This window comes from Erinaceus europaeus, chromosome 15 (assembly GCF_950295315.1).
Source record: "Erinaceus europaeus chromosome 15, mEriEur2.1, whole genome shotgun sequence".
Classification (NCBI taxonomy): domain Eukaryota; kingdom Metazoa; phylum Chordata; class Mammalia; order Eulipotyphla; family Erinaceidae; genus Erinaceus; species Erinaceus europaeus.
Genome location: NC_080176.1, coordinates 19,295,600 through 19,318,126, shown reverse-complemented (window position 1 = coordinate 19,318,126; position 22,527 = coordinate 19,295,600). Strand labels below are relative to the sequence as shown.

The 22,527-nt window shown below is 46.5% G+C and overlaps 1 pseudogene; it reads right to left on the bottom strand.

The window, feature by feature from the left end:
* Window positions 1–18,517: 18,517 nt before the first annotated feature.
* On the bottom strand, window positions 18,518–18,922 carry LOC103119740 (large ribosomal subunit protein eL32-like; annotated as a pseudogene).
* Between the last annotated feature and the right edge of the window lie 3,605 nt (window positions 18,923–22,527).

The following is a 22,527-nucleotide window of genomic DNA, read 5'->3' as shown; positions in this document are numbered from 1 at the left end:
TTTGTTGCCCTTGTTTTTATTGTTGTTGTAGTTATTATTGTTGTTGATGTTGTCACTGTTAGATAGGACAGAGAGAAATGGAGAGAGGAGGGGAAGACAGAGACGGGGGAGAGAAAGACAGACACCTGCAAACCTGCTTCACCGCTGGTGAAGCGACTTCCCTGCAGATGGGGAGGATGGTGCACTGGGTTAAGCCCACATAGTATGAAATGCAAGGACCGGCACAAGGATCCCCGTTCAAGCCCTTGGTTCCCCACCTGCAGGGTGGTCACCTCACAAGTGGTGAAGAAGGTCTGCAGGTGTCTATCTTTTTCTCTCCCTCTCAGTCTCCCCTTTCCCTCTCAATTTCTCTATCTTATCCAATAAAATAGGAAAAAAAAATGTCCACCAGGAGCTGTGGATTCGTAGTACAAGCAGAAAGTCCCAGCAATAAACCTGGAGGCAAAAAAACAAACAAACAAACAACAACAAAAACATGATTTGAATTATAACTAAAGGGGCAATAGTATGGTGTGTTTGTTCCCTTTCTCTCTGGCTTATGGTGGTGTAGGGAATTGAACCTGGGACTTCAGAATCTCAAGCATAAACATCTTCTCGCATAATCGTTATGCCATCTTCCAGCTCCTAAAAATACATTCTAACATTTTATTTATTTGTATTTAATTGCCACCAGTGTTATCGCTCGGGCTTGCTGCTTACAGGAGGAAACTGCAGCTAACTGTGGCCACATGTTCCTCTTCCTTTTGTCCCTTCCCTTTTTTCTTTCTTTTATATAATAGGACAGAGAGAATTGAGAGAAAGAGAGAGAGAGAGAGGGAGAGAAAAGAGCGTGCCTGCATGACGAATCTACCACTCCTGGCAGCCTTTTTTTTTTTTTCTTTTTATTTTTTATTTGACAGAATAGAGAGAAATTGAGAGGAAGGGAGGCAGAGAAGGAGAGAAAGAGAGGCACCTGCAGACCTGCTTCATCACTTGTGAAGTGGACCCCCTGTAGGTGGGGAGCTGGGGCTCAAACTCGAGTCCTTGCACTTGGTTATATGTGTGCTTAGTCGGGTGCACCACCTCCTCTATTTATTTTTAATTATTTTAAATAGAACCATTATGCTGTTTCCCCCTACTCTGTTTCTAGCTAAATGAAAAAAAAAGGGGGGGGGATCAGGAGTAAATAGCCTAATAGTTTTGCAAAGAGAGTCTCATGCTGGAGGCTTTGAAGTCCCAGGTTTAATCTCTCACATCACCATAAACCAGATCTGAGCAGTGTTCTAGCTAAAAAAAAAAAAGTTTTCTTTCAGGCTTCCCCATAACTCCCCCAGTAGAGCACATACTTGGCCATGTGTGAGGGTTACTCAGACTGCCTGGAACTCAAGCTCTGTGATTGGTGGGGCAATGTTGTAGGGGGTCTCCTTCCTTTATATCTCTGTCTCTCTGAAATCAAAAGAAGAAAACTCTATTGGAAACAATGAAATCACTGGGGCATGACGCCCCAGAAGACAAAAACAACAAAAACCAACCAACCAAACAACCAAACAAAAAAGCCTTTGTCTTTTATTTATTTATTATTTATTTTGCCTCCAGCATTATCCCTGTGGCTGGGTGCCTGCTCTATGAATCTACTGCTCCTGATGGCCATATTTTAAAAAATTTTATTGGATAGCACAGAGAGAAATTGAGAGGGGAGGGGAAGATAGAAAGGGGGAGAGAAAGACACCTGCAGACCTGCTTCACCGCCTGTGAAGTGACTCACCTGCAGGTGGAGAGCCGGGGGCTCAAACCGGAATCTTTACGCCGGTCCTTGCTCTTTGCGCCACCTGCGCTTAACCCTCTGCGCTACTGCCAGACTCATACAATATATTATTTTAATGAGAGACCCACACTGGCACACTACTCAGCTCTGGCTTATGGCGGTGCTGGAGACAACCCGGGACCTCAGAGCCTCGGGCATGAGAGGTTTTTTTTTGCATAACTATTAAGCTGTGTCCCCAGCCCTTAAAAATATGTTTTATAGGGAGTCGGGCAGTAGTGCAGTGGATTAAGCGCCGGTGGCACAAAGTGCACAGACTGACTCAAGGATCCCAGTTCGAACCCCTGGCTCCCCACCTGCAGGGGAGTCACTTCACAAGCGGTGAAGCAGGTCTGCAGGTGTCTATCTTTCTCTCCCCCTCTCTGTCTTCCCCTCCTCTCTCCATTTCTCTCTGTCCTATCCAACAATGATGACAACAATAGTAACTACAACAAAAAAGAACACGGGCAACAAAAGAGAATATATATATATATATATATATATATATATATATATATATATATATATGTTTTCTTATTCTTGGGGCTGGGTGTGGCACACCTAGTCGTGCACACAATCTGCAAGGACCCAGATTTAAGCCTCCAGTCCTCACCTGCAGGAGAAAAGCTTCATGAGTGGTGAAGCAGTCCTGCGGGTGTCTCTCTGTCTCTCTCCCTCTCTATCAACCTCTTCCCTCTCAATCTCTGGCTGTCTCTATTCAATAAAGATAATACAAAAAAAATTTTTTTTTTAACTTTTTTAAAAGAAAGAGAATAGGAATTTGTAGCCCGAGGAGGGGCGTGAGAGACTGCAGGTGGAAAGCATCCCTTTGTTCTACACATAGTTTCTCAGTAAGAAAATAGTTCAGAGGGGGGTTGAGCGGTAGCGCAGCGGGTAAAGCGCACGTGGCCCAAAGCGCAAGGATCGACCTAAGGATCCCGGTTCGAGCCCCCGGCCCCCCACCTGCAAGGGAGTCGCTTCACAGGCGGTGAAGCAGGTCTGCAGGTGTCTATCTTTCTCTCCTCCTCTCTGTCTTCCCCACCTCTCTCCATTTCTCTCTGTCCTATCCAACAACGATGGCATCAATAAAACAACAAGGGTAACAAAAGGGAAAATAAATATTTTTTAAAATTTTAAAAACAAAAGAAAATAGTTCAGAGCAGTCACCAGTGTGTCAGTAACAGGCATTTTGATTCAGGGGTGTGCAGAATCAAGCAATAGGCATTAAGAAATCAGTAAGGCCCCCAATACTTTACTTATTTAGGTAGAGGGAGAGAGAGAGAGAGAAGCAGAGTGTCAGTCTGGCACATGTAATGCCTGGGATCAAGCTCAGGCCCTCCTGCTGAGAGCCCAATACTTTATCACCACCAACCTATCTCCTGGAGGGCAGCCACTGCTGTTGGAGGGCTTGGCATTCAGAATCAGAATCCGGTTGGTTGGCCTTTGTGGTTGGGAGAATGAACAGTCTCCGATCAAGCTTTCTGGCTTCCAGGACTGAGAGAGTTCTCTGCACTTGGTTTGGGGGTGGAGGAGCTGCCTTGGATCCTTAAGGCTGTGGGTGTTTGTCTGCGTCAGAGCATAAACTGAACTGTAACTCCATACCTTTTGTTTAGGACACCACTTATGGTACTTCCAGTGTCATAAAATGGGGCCTGAAGGCCAGGCCTTCTTCCAAAGATCATAAAATTGTGACTGGGGTGGGGGTGGGTGGCGCAGTAGATAAAGCGTTGGACTCTCAAGCAAGAGGTCCTGAATCCGATCTGTGGCAGCCTGTGTGCCAGAGTGCTGCTCTGGTTCTCTCATTAATAAGTAAAGGAGTTAAATAAATAAACAAATGAATAAATAAATAAAGTTAAGAAAACAGACCGACTCCGAAGGGGAAAAGACGCATGTGACAGTTGATGAGTGAGTACCCATCACCCAACATCAGGCACAAGAGTGAGGAATCCAGAGGAGGTAGTTAGGTCCTGACCCTGCCTGCCTGCGTCCAGGTGTGTGGTTCCCATGGTTTCACATGCAGGACTTCCTGAATAGAACTCACTGGAGAAGGTGATGCAAAGATGATGATTCTCTTCTCGGGTTCATGTGAAAGGTCACAAAAGCAATTAAATCTCCCCGTGAGAGTCCCTACAACCCCCACCTCACCCCCACCCCACCCCAAAAAACACCTTAATGACTCTAGGGTTCAAGAGAAAGAAGGAGGAACTGGGTACAGGAGGTTGGCTGCTGTCTCTGCACACACGCACCCCGCTGGCCCACTTTCCACCAGTGAGCTGTTGGCAGAAACACAGGGTGCACCACACAGCGATTTTCTAGTTCATGAAACATCAGTGCAGATGCAGGAGCAGCAGAGCCAGGGAGCACTGAGAGGTGGCTGAGCAAAGTAGGGGCACAGGACTCCCTCTAAAGGGAGTAGTCACTTCTCAGTTCAGGAATGTAGGTCACCTGTCTGCAGGTCCATTGCTATTGCAAATAGAGCTGGGAATCCAGGGTTTTAAATATCCCCTCCTTTTTTTCTTTTCTTTTCTTTTTTTTTTGCTTCCAGGGCTATCGCTGGTGCTAGGTGCCTGCACTACAAATCCACTGCCCCATGGAGGCTATTTTTTTCCCTTTTGTTGCCCTAGTTGTTTATCATTGTTGTTGTTATTATTGCTGTCATTGCTGTAATCATTGTTGGACAGGAAAGGGGGAAATGGAGAGAGGAGGGGAAGACAGAGAGGGGGAGAGAAAGATAGACACCTGCAGCGTGTCTATCTTTTTATTTATTCTCTTTTTTAAATATCTTACAATATTTATTTTTAATTTTCTAATCTTTATTTGTTTACCGGATAGAGTCAACCAGAAATAGAGAGGGAAGGGGACAACAGAGAAGGTGAGAGAGACACCTGCAGCTCTGCTCCAGCACTCACAAAGCTTTCCCCATGAAGGTGAGGATCTGGGGCTTGAACCCAGTCCTTGAGCATGGCAACATGTGGTCCCAACCAGGTGTGCCACCGCCCAGCCCCAAACTATTTATTTATTTATTTTCCTTTTTTGTTGCCCTTGTTGTTTTTATCATTGTTGTGGTTATTATTATTGTTGTTATTGATGTTGTTGTTGCCGAATAGGACAGAGAGAAATGGAGAAAGGAGGGAAAGACAGAGAGGGGGAGAGAAAGATAGACACCTACAGACCTGCTTCACCACTTGTGAAGCAACGCCCCCTGCAGGTGGGGAGCCGGGGCCTCGAACCAAGATCCTTCCGTGGTCCTCGAGTTTCACACCACGTGTGCTTATCCCGCTGCGCTACTGCCTCACTCCCCCCAAACTCTTTTTATTCACTATCTTAATTTTATTTTTCCACTTTTTGAATAGAGACAGACAGAAACTGAGAAGGAAGTGGAAATAGACACCTGCAGCCCTGCCTCACCACTTGTGAAGCTTCTCCCCTGCAGGTGGAGGCCAGGGGCTTGAACCTGGGTCCCTGTGCATGTTAATATGTGTACTCATACAGGTGGGCCACTGCCTGACCATCTGTAGTCTTTCCCCAGAGCACTGCTTAGCTCTGGTTGATGGTAGTTGATGGTAGTGCTGGTGATCGAACTTGGGACTTTTGGTGCCTTAGGCATTAAAGTCTCTTGAATAACCAGTATGCTATCTCCCCAGCCCTACTTTTCTTTAAAATCTGTATCATTTAAACAGAGACATACAGGGCAACACTAGAGCTGTGGCCCTCACTCCAAACCTGAGCCACACCCATGGCAACTATCACTCTAGCTCCTGAAATCTCCAATAACTTTTTAAAAATATTTGTTATATTTATTTATTTATTTATTCCCTTCAGTTGCCCTTGTTCTTTTATTCCCTTTTGTTGCCCTTGTTTTTATTGTTGTTGTTACTGATGTCGTCGTTGTTAGGACAGAGAGAAATAGAGGAGGGGAAGACAGAGAGGGTGAGAGAAAGATAGACACCTGCAGACCTGCTTCACCACTTGTGAAGAGACTCCCCTGCAGGTGGGGAGCCGGGGATTTGAACCTGGATCCTTAGCCAGTCCTTTTGCTTTGCGCCACTTGTGCTTAACCCACTGCGCTACCGCCTGACTCCCATCAAAATTTTAAAAATAAAACAAAATGGGCTGGTGCTGTAGAGCTTTGGACTGACAAGGATGAGGTCCCAAATTGATCTCCAGCAGGGTATATGTAGGAGTACTGTCCTAGTGTCTTTCTTTTTATTTATTTATTTTTATTTTTTTTTATTTCTTTATTGGGGAATTGTTTTACATTCAACAGTAAATACAATAGTTTGTACATGCATAACATTCCCCAGTTTCCCATATAACAATACAACCCCCACTAGGTCCTCTATCATCCTTCATGGACCTGTATTCTCCCCACCCACCCACCCCAGAGTCTTTTACTTTGGTGCAATACCTAGTGTCTTTCTACCTAGCTACCTTTGGTGGGCTGGGCAATGGTGCACCTAGTTCATCATGCACATTACAATGCACAAGGACCTAGGTTCAAGCCCCCAATCTCCACCTGTAGGTGGAAGCTTCATGAAGTGTGAAGCAGGTCTGCAGGTGTCTCTCTTCTCTCTCCCTCTCTAGCTTCCCTTTCCCTCTCAAATTTTACTCAGTCTTATTAAATAAATTTAAAAATAAAATAATTAAAATTTCTTTTTTATTTGTATTTTTTATTTTTTTAAATATTTATTTATTCCCTTTTGTTGTCCTTGTTCTTTATTGTAGTTATTCCTATTGTCGTTGTTGGATAGGACAGAGAGAAATGGAGAGAGGAGGGGAAGACAGAGAGGGGTAGAGAAAGATAGACACCTGTAGACCTGCCTGTGAAGCGACTCCCCTGCAGGTGGGGAACCCAGGGCTAGAACCAGGATCCTTAGGAGGTTCCTTGCTTCGCACCACGTGCACTTAACCCGCTGTGCTACCGCTTGACTCCCCCTAATTAAAATTTTCTGGGGGGACTGGGCAGGTAGTGCAGTGGGTTAAGCACACGTGAGCAAGGATCCCGGTGCAAGCCCCTGGCTCCCCACCTGCAGGGGGGTCACTTCACATGTGGTGAAACAGGTCTGCAGGTGTCTATCCAGCAACAACATCAATGGAAGCAATAACAATAACAACAAGGGCAACACAATGGGGAAAATGGCCTCCCGAGCAGTGGATTTGTAGAGCAGGCACCGAGCCCCAGCAACAACCCTGGAGGCAAAAACAAACATGAAAGGCCGGCTGGTGGCGCACCTGTTTGAACACACATTGCAACGCACAAGGATCCGGATTCCAGCCTCTGGCCCCCACCTGCAGGGGGAAAGAAAAAAAAGGGAGAAAAAGATAAAAGAGAGAGTGGGGTATAGAATAATGGTTATGCAAAGAGACTTTCATGCCTGAGGCTTTCAAGTCCAGGTTCAATCCCCCATACCGCCATAAGCCAGAGCTGAGCAGTGCTCTGGTAAAAAAAATAAAAATAAAAATAAATAATAAAAGAGAAGAAAATGGGTCAGAGACATGTTTCAAATGATTCGCTTCCCTTGCATCACATCTGGTAGTGTAATGGGATAGAATTCTCCACACAGGGGAGTCGGGCGGTAGCGCAGCCGGTTAAGTGCATGTGGCACAAAGCCCAGGGACCAGCATACGGATCCCGGTTCAAGCCCCTGGCTCCCCACCTGCAGGGGGGTCGCTTCACAGGTGGTGAAGCAGGTCTGCAGGTGTCTATCTTTCTCTCCCCCTCTCTGTCTTCCCCTCCTCTCTCCATTTCTCTCTGTCCTATCCAACAACCACGACATCAATAACCACAACAGTGTTAAACAACAAGGGCAACAAAATGGAAAATAAATATAAAAAAATTTTTTTAAAGAATTCTCCACACAGAAATCACAATACTCCACACCAAGTCAGGTGGTTGAGTGTGAATTTTATGTAAGCCTACACAGCTGAGGGTCCAGCCCAGGGAAGACTCACACAGGAGCCACCCAAGGCCTGAACACCTAGGCATAGTCACAAGCATCTTTTTATACTTTTGTTTTGGCAGCATATGCCAGCCTTAGTTACATACAATATTTTGCTGTTCCCAAGACTTGGCTTGTTTACCTGACATCTAACGGCGGGGGGGGGGGGGGGGATTTTAGGCTTGCACCACATCTTGGTACAAAAACATCTTGTTTTCCCAGAAACAAATGCCCTGCCTTACCGAAAGTGACGTGGTTTACAGAAGTGGAAAGTTAGCATTATTCCTAGTCTAGGTCTGGTAAATTTTTAACCATTCTATTGTTCTGGTGCCTGACTACCAGCCAGGTTGGTCTCTGAACCATGCTAGCAATTTCTTTCTTTTTTTTTTTTTTTTTAAGATTTTATTTATTCATGAGGAATGCTAGGAATAGAAGAAAGAACCAGACATCACTCTGGTACATGTGCGCCAGGGACTGAACTAGGGACCTCATGCCTGAGAGTCCAAAGCCTTATCCACTACACCACCTCCTGGACCACAACTAGCAATTTATTTATTTATTTATTTTGGTTTTTTATATTTATTTTCCCTTTTGTTGCCCTTGTTGTTTTTCATTGTTGTTGTAGTTAGTATTGTTATTGATGTCGTTGTTAGATAGGACAGACAGAAATGGAGAGAGGAGGGGAAGACAGAGAGAGGGAGAAAGACAGACACCTGCAGACTTGCTTCACCACCTTTGAAGCGACTCCCCTGTAGGTGGGGAGCTGGGGGCCCGAACCGGGATCCTTAGGAAGGTCCTTGCGCTTTGCACCACGTGCGCTTAACCCGCTGCTGAACTACCGCCCGGCTCCCAGCAATTTCTTGATTATACCTGTACCCACTTTTAACCCTCCCAGAAGAGCGCTCTAGTTTGACTTGAATGCAGAGCCGAGCCAAGCCTGATGGTCTGTGGCCTGTGAGATGAGGTGTGGGGGGGCTCGGGGGCTGGAGAAGTCAGCCCAGAAGGGGTGAGGAGCCCAGGCCCCGCTGGCTGAACTGAGGGGTGGGCGCCGGGAGGGGCGCAGCGGCTGAAGCACTGGGTTCCCGAGCATAAGGGCCTGACCTCGCATCCTGGCATCGCATGTGCCAGAGTGCCGCGCTGGTTCTGTGTCATAAATAAATAAACCGAGGAGGGGCCCGCACCTGGGCCGCTGGAGGATGCAGGAGGCGGCAGGAAGGAAATTCAGGGGAGGGAGGGTGAAGTGCTCTTTTTTTTTTTTTTTTCTACCAGAGCACTGCTCAGCTCTGGCTTATGGCGGTGCAGGGGACTGAACCTGGGACTTTGGAGCCTCAGGCATGAGAGTGTGTTTGCATAACCTTTATGGTGTCTACCCCTGCCCGGTGAAGCGCTCTTGAACCCGGGCTTTCATCTTCCCGCTCTGCGAAGCCAGGCCCCTCCAGCTCGCCCGGCACGCGGCGGGCGAATCCAGAGTCCCGGCGCCGGAAGTCGCCCGGCCGCCCGCAGCCGCTCTAGGAGCCGCGTCTCAGTGGGAATAACCCCTTCCGCTCCGGCCCGCGGGTTCCTGGGGGCGGCCTGCGCGCGCGCGCGCTCCCGGGGCCGGGGAGGGGGAGGGGAGGGGAGGGGAGGGGAGGGAGAGGGGAGGGGAGGGGAGGGGGAGGGGGCAGTACTGGCTCCCACCCACCCTCTTCCTGCCGCGTTAACCTTCTGCAACCCCTCAGTTTGGAGGAGGGCTCAGCGGATTAATACTACCTCAACGTCTAGAAGAGCGCTTGCCACATAGTAGGTGTTCAATAAAAGCCGTTCTCAGGCTGGAGAGGCAGCACTGGTAGAGCCAGGTTCAATCCCCAGTGCCACCATCAGCCGGAGTTGAACAGTGCTAAGTCTGTCTCTTTCTCTCTCTTTTATTTTTTAGTATTGATTTATTGGATAGAGACAGTGAGAAATCGAGAGGAAAGGGGAAGAGAGACAGAAAGATTCACCTCTTGCAAAGCCCTGCTTCACCACTTACAAAGCTTTCCCCTTGCAGGTGAGAACTGGGGGCTTGAACCCGGGTCTTTGTGCGTTGTAACATGTGGACTCAACCAGATGCACCACCACCGGCACCTGTTCTATTCTATTCTATTCTATTCTATTCTATTCTATTCTATTCTATTCTATTCTATTCTATTCTATTCTATTCTATTCTATTCTATTCCGTTCTTCTTCTTCTTATTATTATTATTATTATTCATGAGAGATAAAAGGAGAGAAAGAACCAGACATCACTCTGGTACATGTGCTGCTGGGGATCAAACTCAGGACCTCATGGTTGAGAATCCAGTGGTTTATCTACCGCACCACCTCCCGGACCCCGTTCTATTCTATTCTCTCTCTTTTTTAAATATTTTATTTATTCATAAAGAAGATAGGCAGAGAGAGAGAAAGAACCAGGATCACTCTGGTGTATGTGCTGCCAGGGATTGAACTTGGGACCTCATGCTTGTGAATCCATTGCTTTATCCACTACACCACCTTCCACTACACCACTCTTCTTATAATCAAATAAAAAGAGAACATAAAAATTCGCGGAGGCTTTGAGGTCCCAGGTTCAAACCAACACAAATGCTGTAGTTGAAAATACAACAACAATAAAAATAGCCTGCAGAGATAGCTTAATGGATATGCAAACACACTCATGCCTGAGGTTCCAAATCCCAGGTTCAATCTCCTGCACCACCATAAACCGGAGCTGAACAGTGCTCTGGTAAAGAAAAAGAAAAAAAGCAATGAAAATAGCATAATAGGGGAGTCGGGCGGTAGCCCAGTGGGTTAAGAGCACCTGGCGCAAAGCGCAAGGACTAGCTTAATGATACTGGTTAGAGCCCCTGGCTTCCCACTTGCAGGGGAGTGGCTTCACAAGTGGTGAAGCAGGTCTGCAGGTGTCTGTCTTTCTCTCCCCCTCTGTCTTCCCCTCCTCTCTCCATTTCTCTCTGTCCTGTCCAACAACGACATCAATAACAACAACAGTAATAACTACAACAATAAAACAACAAGAGCAACAAAAGGGAATAAATAAATATTTAAAAAGTTCAAAAAAATAGCATAATAGTTGTGCAAAGAGACTCTCATGCCTAAGGCACCAAAGTGTGAAGTTCAGTCTCCAGCACCACCATAAACCAGAGCTGAGCAGTGCTCTAATAGAAGACAACAACAAAGCTTGTTACCTTTGCTGCACCTTAAAACTGCTGGGGAATGGGTTACCAAGATAACCTGGGATTTAGGATGTGATGGAAGTGATAGCAGCTGCTTTGCATGCCTTATCTCTGTCACCTCAGGGCAGTTGTGTCAAGGAATGGGGTTAATAACCAAGTGAAGGTCAGAGTCTGACTCCAGAGCTCCACATCCTTGAGGGCTTATGCCTTTTCCTCTCCTCCACATTTCTTTTCTTCCTCCCCTCCTCCTCCTCTGCTTCCTCCTCCTCTTCCTCTTCCTCTCCCTCCTCCTGAGATAGAGACTGAGGGGAAAGTGCTCTGGGTATCAAGCACTGGACTCTCAAGCATGAGGTCCTAAATTCAATCCCCAGCAGCATATGTACCAGAGTGATGTCTGGTTCTTTTTCTCACTCTCTCTCTCCTATCTTCTTCAGGAATAACGAAGTAAAATCTTGAAAAATAATAAAATAAAATAGTTTTAAAAGAGACTGAGGGGGTGGTCTGGGAGGTGGCCCAGTGGTAAAGCTTTGGACTCTCAAGCATGAGGTCCTGAGTTCGACCCCTGGCAGCACACGTGTGAGAGTGATGTCTGGTTCTTTCTCTCTCCTCCTGTCTTTCTCATAAATAAATAAAACCTTAAAATAAAGTAAAATAAAATGCCATAGATGGACACTTTAAAAAAAAGAGAGAGATACTGAGGGGAAGAGAGGGAGGAAAGGAAGTGAAAGGGAGGGAGGGAAGTAGATCATGCCACCAAAGTTCCCTTCAATGAAGGTCAGACTTGAACCTGAGTTGACACACTTCTTCTAGCGTTTGCCCTTCTTCCGTAGCCAGTCAACAGCGTCAGGCTGAGCCTGATGTAAAGTTTCGAGACCTCCTTTGAATCTGGAGAGGTGGCAGTCGTTGACTATGTGGGTCATAGTCTGTCTGGAGCCGCAGGGGCAGTTCGGGTCGTCTCTGGCTCCCCAGCGATGGAACATAGCGGCGCACCGGCCATGGCCTGTTCGATAGCGATGGAGGAGGGCCCAATCATAACGTGCTAGGTCAAAGCCGGGTTGACGCTCGCAGGGGTCTGTGATGAGGTGTTTGTTCTTTACCTCAGCTGACTGCCAACTCTGTTTCCAAGAGTCTGGAACAGAGAAGTTCAGTGTAGGCGTAGGGGACCAGATTGGGTGACGAGACGTCAAGCGTTGGACAGGGTGGGCGAAGATATCCGCGTATATTGCCAGGTCCGGTCGAGCGTAGACGTGGGAAATGAACTTAGATGATGCCGCATCCCGACGAATATCTGGCGGGGCGATGTTGCTAGGAACTGGCAGCCATGGAACCGGGGTGGAACGGATGATTCCAGAAATTATCCTCATGGAGGAATATAATTTGGAATCGACCAAGTGGACATGGGGGCTACGGAACCATACTGGGGCACAGTATTCTGCAGTGGAATAGCATAATGCCAGAGATGACACACACTAAAGCAGCTCACTAAAGCAGCTCACTATTGCAGTGAGCTAATTTGATGACCCGGTACACTTTATTTATTTATTCTTTTAGCAAGCAATTTTCAGCAGCCTAGTAACTGACCCCGTAGAGCACATACTGCCATCCATAAAGACCTGGGGTTTGCTTCATGAAGTGTCCTCCCTGCAGGTGGGGAGCAGGAAGCTCTAACCTGGGTCTTTGTGTTTAGTACTTACTATGCATGCCTAACTAGGTGTGCCATCGCCTGACCCCAGACCTGGGTTTGAAAACACACACACACACACACACACACCCTGTTACCATATAGGAGCACAATTCAGATGAAAGCTTCGGCATCGGTGGACTAGTGCTGAGCTGTTTTTCCTCTTCTTTTTGTCCCTCAACCTTTAACTTAAAAGAGTATGCAGGGGGATGGGACAGTAGCACAGCGGGTTAGGCGCACAGGGCACAAAGCGCACGGGCCAGTGCAACAATCCCGGTTCGAGCTCCCGGCTCCCCACCTGCAGGGAGGGGTCCCTTCATAGACGGTGAAGCAGGTCTGCAGGTGTCTGTCTTTCTCTCCCCCTCTCTGTCTTCCCCTCCTCTCTCCATTTCTCTCTGTCCTATCCAACAACAACGACATCAATAACTACAACAACAATAAAAAGACAATAAGGGCAACAACAGGGAAAATAAATAAGTAAAATTAATAGAATAAAATAAGAAGGGGTAAGGAGTTAGGCGGTAGTGCAGCGGGTTGAGCGCACGTGGCCGCAAAGCACAAGGACTGGCTTAAAGATCCCTTTCCCAGCCCCAGGCTCCCCACCTGCAGGGGAGTCGTCGCTTCGCAAGTGGTGAAGCAGGTCTGCAGGTGTCTCTCTTTCTCTCCTCCTCTCTGTCTTCCCCTCCTCTCTCCATTTCTCTCTGTCCTATCCAACAACAACAACAACTGTGACAACAATAATAACTACAACAAGCACAACAACAAGGGCAACAAAAGCCTCCAGGAGCAGTGGATTCGTAGTGCAGGAACCGAGCCCCAGCAATAACCCTGGAGGCACAATAAATAAATAAACAAATAAATAAGAAGGGGTATGGTTATGCATACAGAATGGTTATGCATACAGATTTTCATGCCACATCACCATAAGCCAAAGCTGAGCAGTGCTCTGGTTAAAAAAAAAAATTAATAATAATAAAATAAAGGGGCTGGGTGGTGGCACACCTGTTGAATGCACATGTTACAATGCGCAAGGACCCAGATCCGAGTCCCTAGTCCCTACCTGCAAGGGGAAAGCTTCACGAGTGCTTTAGGTGTCTGTCTCTCTCCCTCTCTATTCCCCCTTCCCTCTTGATTTCTGGCTGTCTCTATCCAGTAGATAAATAAAGATAATTAAAATTAAAAAAAAATAATAATAAGATTTCCGTGTCTGAGGCACCAAAGGTTCCAGGTGCAGTCTCAGCACCTCCAGAAGACAGAGCTTAAGAGTGCTCTGGAAAAAGAAATAACAAAAAAAATCCCAGGCCAGGTAAAGCGCAGAGGCTGTACATCTTTGACTTGACAATTCTTTTGATGAACCTGTATTGCAAATAAACAGACTTACAAAACTAAACAAATCTCTTAGCAGCCAGAGACCATTAGTCAAGTGGTGATAAACTTACAACACTCAGCCCCCGAGGCCTGACAGGAGAGTGATGATGATGACTCTGCACCCACATGGGGCCCAGCAAGCAGACTAGCGGCTCATCCTTAACACAGAGAAGCAGGAATACGAGCTGAGGGCCCAGAGAGAGCTCAGCTGGTAACACCCACACTTTAATATGGAAAGCCCTGGGTTCAAGTTCAGCTTGGCACCCCATGGAGGCGCCGAAGATCCTGGAGTGTACCCACACCCACGCACACACACGTGCCGTGGTCTCTCTCAAATATTTAATTTATTTTTTGTAGTTTGTGTAATTATTATTTAATCAGATTTGTACATCAGAACACTTCCGTTTGTGCTTTATAAAATGGTAAAATGATAACTGCTTCCCCCACTCCATAGCATGCCAGAATTGAAACTTGACTCACCGGTACTTAATTAATAAGCATAAAAATATTAATTTGGGTGGTCCGGGAGGTGGCACAGAGATAATGCTTTGAACTCTCAAGCATGAGGTCCTGAGTTCGGTCCCCGGCAGCATATGTGCCAGAGTGACGTCTGGTTCTTTCTCTCTCCTCCTATCTTTCTCATAAATAAATAGAATCTTTGGGGAAAAAATTAATGTGGGAGTTGAGTTTTAGAGTTCATTTAAAATGCCTTTTAAGTCTTGCATATTAAGTGATTAACATTAGCAATGACCCGAACATGCCATTAAGGGAATCAACAAAATACCTCTTGAATATTTGATTTGTCATGAGCAGTGACCCAGTTTCAAGCCTGGCCCTCACAGCATTGGATGAAGCTTCAGTGTTGTGGTATCTTTCCCCATCTCTCTTTGTCTCTTTATCACTCAACCTCAAGCTCCAATGCCCCTGGTTCAGTCCCTAGCAGCACCGTAAGCCAGATTTTAGCAGTACTCTTTGATGACTTCTAGATGCCACTGCATTTCTTCCCTGAAGGTCTGTCCCACCACCTTTAAATCCAGTGTTCATCCAAATATTTTATTTTAATGAGATACATGTATAAGAGAAAGCTAGGGGCCAGGTGGTGACATGCCTGATTCAGTGCACACAATACAGTGCACAGGGTCCCAGGTCAAGCCCCTGGTTCCTACCTATAGGAAGGAAGATTCATGAGTGGTGAAGCAGGGCTGTAGGTGTCTCTCTGTCTCTCTCTGTCTCTACCTCCGCCCTCCCCTTGTAATTTCTCTTTTTTTCAATTATTTTATTTATTTATTTATTATTAAAAAAGGAGCGAGAAAGAACCAGACATCATCTGGTACATGTGCTGCTGGAGATTGAACTCAGGACCTCATGCTTGAGAGTCCAATGCCTTATCCACTGTGCCACCTCCTGGCCCACCCCTTGTAATTTCTGTCTCTACTCAATAATGAATTGAGAGAGAGAAAGAGAGAGAGATCAGAATTGGTGCAGGAAATTGAATTTGTGAGTCTCAGGCATGAGAGACTTTTTTTTCCTTGCCTCCAGGGTTATCATGTCTCTGATATCTGATTACTGTAAAAAATGGCGACTAGTCCCTAGCACTGCAAAAAACGGTATCATCTATTTTCCATCTACACCATGCCTCGGCCTCGCGTGAGCTTAATATGCAGCTTGGCGATAGGAGAATCCGGCATGAAGCCCAGCCAGTCTATCTCGATCGAGAGTAACTGGCGTTACTCTCGATCGCACCCTGTCATTTCACGAACATCTCATAAAAACTGCAGCAAAGGTGGGCGCGAGGAATAACATCATTGCAAGACTGGCCAGCTCCTCATGGGGCGCGAGCGCTTCCACACTACGATCATCTCTGGCATTATGCTATTCCACTGCAGAATACTGTGCCCCAGTATGGTTCCGTAGCCCCCATGTCCACTTGGTCGATTCCAAATTATATTCCTCCATGAGGATCATTTCTGGAACCATCCGTTCCACCCCGGTTCCATGGCTGCCAGTTCTTAGCAACATCGCCCCGCCAGATATTCGTCGGGATGCGGCATCATCTAAGTTCATTTCCCACGTCTACGCTCGACCGGACCTGGCAATATACGCGGATATCTTCGCCCACCCTGTCCAACGCTTGACGTCTCGTCACCCAATCTGGTCCCCTACGCCTACACTGAACTTCTCTGTTCCAGACTCTTGGAAACAGAGTTGGCAGTCAGCTGAGGTAAAGAACAAACACCTCATCACAGACCCCTGCGAGCGTCAACCCGGCTTTGACCTAGCACGTTATGATTGGGCCCTCCATGTGCTGCCAGGGACTGAGCTCAGGACCTCATACTTGAGAGTCTAATGCTTTATCCATTGCGCCACCTCCCGGACCACCCCTCTTAATTTCTGGCTATGTCTATCCAATAAGTAAAGATTTAAAAATCTTTTTAAATTAATTAATTAAAGAAAGAGGTAGAAAGATAAGTAGACACCTGCAGACAGATGTGCTTCCCAGCTTGGGAATCTTCCCCCAGCAGATGGGGAACCAGGGGTTCGAACCAGATCCGGTGTGGATCCTTGCGCTTTGTACTATGTGAGCTTAACTGGGTGTACCAGCAGCCCAGACTCAGCATGAGAGACGTTTGCAGTACCATTATACTGTCTCCCAGCCCTCTCTCTCTTCAAAATTTTATTATTATTATTTTAATATTTTATTTATTTATTAATGAGAATGACAGGAGGAGAGAGAAAGAACCAGACATCACACCAGTACATGTGCTGTCGGGGGTTGAACTCGGAACCTTGTGCTTGAGAGTCCAGTGCTTTATCCATTGCACCACTTCCTGGATCACACAATTTTATTTTATTTATTTATTTTTTAATTTACTTTTTATTTTATTTTTTTTAACTTGATAAGACAGATAAATTGAGAGGGGCAGGGACACATGGAGGGAGAGACACCTGCAGTACTTCACTACTCATGAAACTTCACCCCCTACAGGTGGGGACTGGGGTTTGAATTCGGGTCCTTGTGCATGGTAACAAGTGTGCTCCACCAGGTGCACCACTGGCAGCCCCAGACCTCTTTCTTTTATAAACATTTCTGTATTAATGAGAGCAAGAGCAGTAAACAGGAAGTCGGGCGGTAGCACAGCATTTAAGCGCACGTGGCCCAAAGCGCAAGGCCCAGCCTAAGAATCCCGGTTCCAGCCCCCAGCTCCCCACCTGCAGGGGAGTCACTTCACAGGCGATGAAGCAGGTCTGCAGGTGTCTGTCTTTCTCTCCCCCTCTCTGTCTTCACCTCCTCTCTCCATTTCTCTCTGTCCTATCTAACAGCGACAACAACAAGGGCAACAAAAAGGGACAGTAAATAAAAGCAGTAAATAGAGTGGTCAGGAGGTGGTACAGTGGATAAAGTGTTGGACTCTCAAGCATGCAGTCCTGAGTTTGATCCCCAGCAGCACATGTATCAGAGCGATATCTGGTTCTTTCTCTCTCTCTCTTCCTATCCCTCTCATTGATAAATAAATAAAATATTAAAAGGAGAAAAACAAGAGTGATAAAGAGATGACCAGAGCATCATTCTAATACATGTGATGTTGGGGATTAAATTCAAGACCTCATGCCTGAAAGTCCAGTAGTTTATCCACTGTGCCACTTCCTGGGCTGGCCTTCTGTCTTAAGATTTATTTACTCTGATCCCTGCACTTTGCGCCAGGTGCACTTATCCCACTGCACTACCGCCCGAACCCCCTTTTAAGAGCTATTTATTTATTTTCAAATCTTTTTAATTAATTTATTTATTCATTCCCTTTTGTTGCCCTTGTTTTATTGTTGTAGTTATTATTGTTGTCGTTGTTGTTGGATAGGACAGAGAGAAATGGAGAGAGGAGAGGAAGACAGAGGAGGAAGAGAAAGATAGATACCTACAGACCTGCTTCACCACTTGTGAAGCAACTCCCCTGCAGGTGGGGAGCCAGGGCTCGAACCTGAATCCTTATGCTGGTCCTTGTGCTTTGCGCCACCTACGCTTAACCCGCTACACTACAGCCCGACTCCCTAAGATTTATTTTATTACATGGTTGTGTGAGAGAGAGAAGAGAGAGAGAAGTCAGAGTGCCACCCCAGTACCTGTGGTGCTGGAGATCGAGCTGAGAACTTCAGGCCTGAAAGTCTTATGCTTCGCCATTTGAAGTATTCCATCCTCCCCCAAAACACACACTCCTTTGGTGTATTGCACCAAAGTAAAAGACTCCGGGGTGGGGAGGAGGGTTCACATCCTGAAACATGATGGCAGAGGAGGACTAGTGGGGGTTGAATTGTTATGTGGAAAACTGAGAAGTGTTACACATATACAATCTACTATATTTTACTGTACTGTAAACCATTAATCCCCCAGTAAAGAAAGAAAGAGGGAGTCAGGCGGTAGCGCAGCGGGTTAAGGGCACTTGGCACAAAGTGTAAGGGCTGGTGTAAGGATCCCAGTTGGAGCCACCAGCACTTAATCTGCTGCATTACCGCCTGACTCCCAGGTCTGTGTTTTATTAACAAGACAAGGTGTAGCTCAGGGCGACTACTCATTCTCCTGGATGCACAGCCTGGCATTGGAGTTAGTGACCCTGATGGCCATCTGGCTTGCAGCTGTTGGAGGAGACGTGGGCGATCCCTGCACAGCAGGACTTCCTGCACATGCGCAGCACCTCAAGCTCGTCAAAGTTGTGCACCAGAAACTTCTGGAAGCCGCTGGGCAGCACGTGCCTGGTCTGCTTGCTGCTTCCATAGCTGATGCTGGGCGGCAGGATCTGCGTGGCACCCTGTTGTTGATGCCCCTGGGTCTTCCTCCAGTTCCTCTTGATCTTGACTGGTGCCCAATGAACTTCTTGGTCCACTTCCTGATGATGTTGGGCTTTACCAGGGGCCTGCCCTGAGGGCGCCATGACACCGAGCAGCAGATAGCCGCCACCTCCGTAGGTAGCATCCAGGAAGAGTGGAGGAAGCCTTTTTTAAATTTAATTTATTTATTTGTTCCCTTTTGTTGCCCTTGTTTATTATTGTAGTTGTTATTGATGTCGTCATTGTTGGATAGGAAAGAGAGAAATGGAGAGAGGAGGGGAGAGAAAGACACCTGCAGACCTGCTTCACCGCCTGTGAAGGGATACCCCTGCAGGTGGGGAGCTGGGGAGCCGGGGCTCGAACCTGGATCCTTCCACCAGTCCTTGCGCTTTGTGTCACATGCGCTTAACCCGCTGCGCTACCACCTATCTCCCTGAAGGAAGTTGTTGTGCTGTGGTTTCATTCCCACTGTTACTCTGCCTCTACCTCTCTATCTTGTGCTTTCCTTTATTATTACTTTTTAAATTATTGGTTAGAGATAGAGAAATTCAGAGGTAGATAGAGTAGAGGAGAGACAGAGATAAACACCTGCGGCCCTGCTTCACCGCTCAACTGAAGTGGAAAAGAAAAAGAGAGACTGTTGTGGTCTGGGAGATGGCTCAGTGGATAAAGCACTGAACTCTCAAGCATGAGGTCCTGAGTTCAAGCCCCAGCAGCACATGTACCAGGGTGATGTCTGGTTCTTTCCCTCTCCTCCTTTCTCATTATTAAAAAAAAAAAAAAAAAAAAACTTTTTTTTTTTTTTTTTTTTTTTTACCACAACACTGCTCAGCTCTGGCTTATGGTGGTGTGGGGGATTGAACCTGGGACTTGAGAGCCTCAGGCATGAAAGTCTCTTTGCATAACCATTATGCTATACCCCCACCCCAATAAACAAAATCTTAATAATAAGAAAGAAAGAAAGAAAAAGAGACTGTTAAAGCAAAGAAAGAGTTAACTAACCAAACTTTAGGAAGGAGAAGCCCCAGATAACAGCAGGCCTTGAGAAAGCCCCCCCCCCCAACTCCCTGTGGTACATCCTATTCTGACAGGTCATAAAACTTCTAAGTCCTGAACCTACCCCCAGACACAGCTATGCAGGAAAAGATAACAGTAACCAAGGCAACCAGACCCTGAGCCATGGGTCCAAGTCCCACCCCCTCAACCTTGCAGCCTCTGCTTCTGTGAGAATGCTCTCTGCTCACCGCCTGAAGTCCCCTAGATAAGCTTATATCTTCCCTTTTTTGGGGGCCCAGAATTCTTTAAGAGCACAAACTACATGGCCTGTGGTAGTTAACAAAGGTCCTCCTCGCTGACTCCATTGGCTGGCTCTGATTCCTGAACCCTCAACACAAGAAGCTTCTCCCCTGCAGGTGGGGACCAGAAGCTTGAACCTTGGTCCTTGCACATTGTACTGTGTGCACTTAACCAGGCAGCCTCTTGTCTGGCAATTTCTTTTTTTTTTTTTAAGTTTTTAAAAAATATTTATTTATTTATTTATTCCCCTTTGTTGCTCTTGTTTTATTGTTGTAGTTATTACTGATGTCGTTATTGGATAGGACAGAGAGAAATGGAGAGAGGAGGGGAAGACAGAGAGGGGGAGAGAAAGATAGACACCTGCAGACCTGGTTCACCGATTGTGAAGCGACTCCCCTGCAGGTGGGGAGCTGGGGGCTTGAACCGGCATCCTTATGTCGGTCCTTGCGCTTTGTACCACCTGCGCTTAACCCGCTGCGCTACCGCCCGACTCCCGTCTGGCAATTTCTATATGTAAAAGGTCATCTTGAAGCAGTAAAGCCCTGGTGATGATAAAAAATAAAATAAAAGGCAAAAGATGGTGTTTGTTAATGTAATCCACTGATTGTATCTTTATTATTATCAAATTTGCAGAGCATAAGTTCAACAAACTTATGCAACTCGGTGACATCTAGCATGTTACTTTTTCTTTTCTTTTTTTTTTAAATAAGACAGAGACAGGCAGAGAGCCCATATAATCCATCCATGCTCCAACCAGTGTGGTAGGAGCCAGGCTAAAACTTGGATTGCTTACATGGCTAAGTGTGCACTATTTTGCTAGTCCTATTTATTTATTTTATTTATTTATTTTTCTTAATGCAGTGCCTGGGAATTAACTCAGGGCCTCCCACATGCATAATACCACTGGAGTCACCTTCCTGATGTGTGTGTACATATAAAATATCTAAAATGTCCTTATAATGTAAAAATTAAGAGAGTACATAGCATAACAGTTATGAAAAGATACTTTAAGGCCAGAGGCTCCAAAGTCCCAGGTGCAATCCCCTCCACCACCATAAGCCAGAGCTGAGCGCTGAGCAGTGCTCTGGTTAAAAAAATAAACAAATGGGGGTCGGGCAGTAGCGCAGTGGTTTAAGCGCAGGTGGCACAAAGTGCAAGGACTGGCATAAGGATCCTGGTTCAAGCCCCTGGCTCCCCACCTGCAGGGGGGGGTCACTTCACAGGTGGTGAAGCAGGTCTGCTGGTGTCTATCTTTCTCTCCCCCTCTCTGTCTTCCCCTCCTCTCTCCATTCTCTCTGTCCTATCCAACAACAACATCAATAACAACAATAATAATAATGGCCACAACAATGATAAAACAACAAGGGCAACAAAAGGGGAAAAGTAGCCTCCAGGAGCAGTGGGTTTGTGGTGCAGGAACCAAGCCCCAGCAATAATCCTGGAGGCAATAAATAAATAAATAAATATTAGTAAGTTAGATTATATATATATAGTTTCTGAAAACTGAAATACTAAAACCTTTCCTGTCAGTAGTAAGGACTAGGGGGGGTACTCTGTGGGGGCTTTGAGGGAAGCCAGGGGCATCAGATGGGCAGAAGAATCCCCCCACACTGTCCCACCCCTCCTGTTTTGTGCAGTCACCCAACAGGTGACACATGAGAAGGACCCAAAGTCGGAGGAAGTGACTGACAGCTTGAGGAAGCAGCTGCCTGGGGGTATGATGACTGGGATGCTGACCCTGCCCCAGACGCAGCCTTGAACCCAGTTCCTGAGCTGCAGACTTTCTGGGGATGGTTCAAGAAATGGAGCATGAGGGGGAGCTGGGCGGTAGTGCAGTGGGCTAAGCGGGTTAAGCGCAGGCGGCACAAAGAGCAAGAAGTGGCATAAGGATCCCGGTTTGAGCCCCTGGCTCCTCACCTGCAGGGGAGATGCTTCACAAGCAGTGAAGCAGTGAAGCAGGTCTGCAGGTGTCTCTCTGTCTCTTTTCCTCTCTATCCCCCTCCCTTCTCAAATTCTTTCTGTCTTTATCCAGAATAAATAAAAAAAGAAACGGAGCATAGACTCATACATGACCAGAAAGTTGGTGTGTTTGTGTGTGTGTGTGTGTGTGTGTGTGTGTGTGTAGTACTACCCATATCTAACCCACTCTTTTTTTATAAAAGTTTCATTTATAAAAAGGAAACACTGTATGCACACATTGCATGAATCGCAAGGACGGGCGTAAGGATCCCGGGTCGAGTCCCTGGCTCCCCACCTGTAGGGGAGTCGCTTCAAAGACAGTGAAACAAATCTGCAGGTGTCTATCTTACTCTCCCCCTCTCTGTCTTCTCCTCCTCTCCCCATTTCTCTCTGTCCTATCCAAAAGCAATAATATCAATAACAACAACAATAATAACTACAACAATGAAACAAGGGCAACAAAAGGGAATAAATGGGTGGGGGAAATAGCATAAT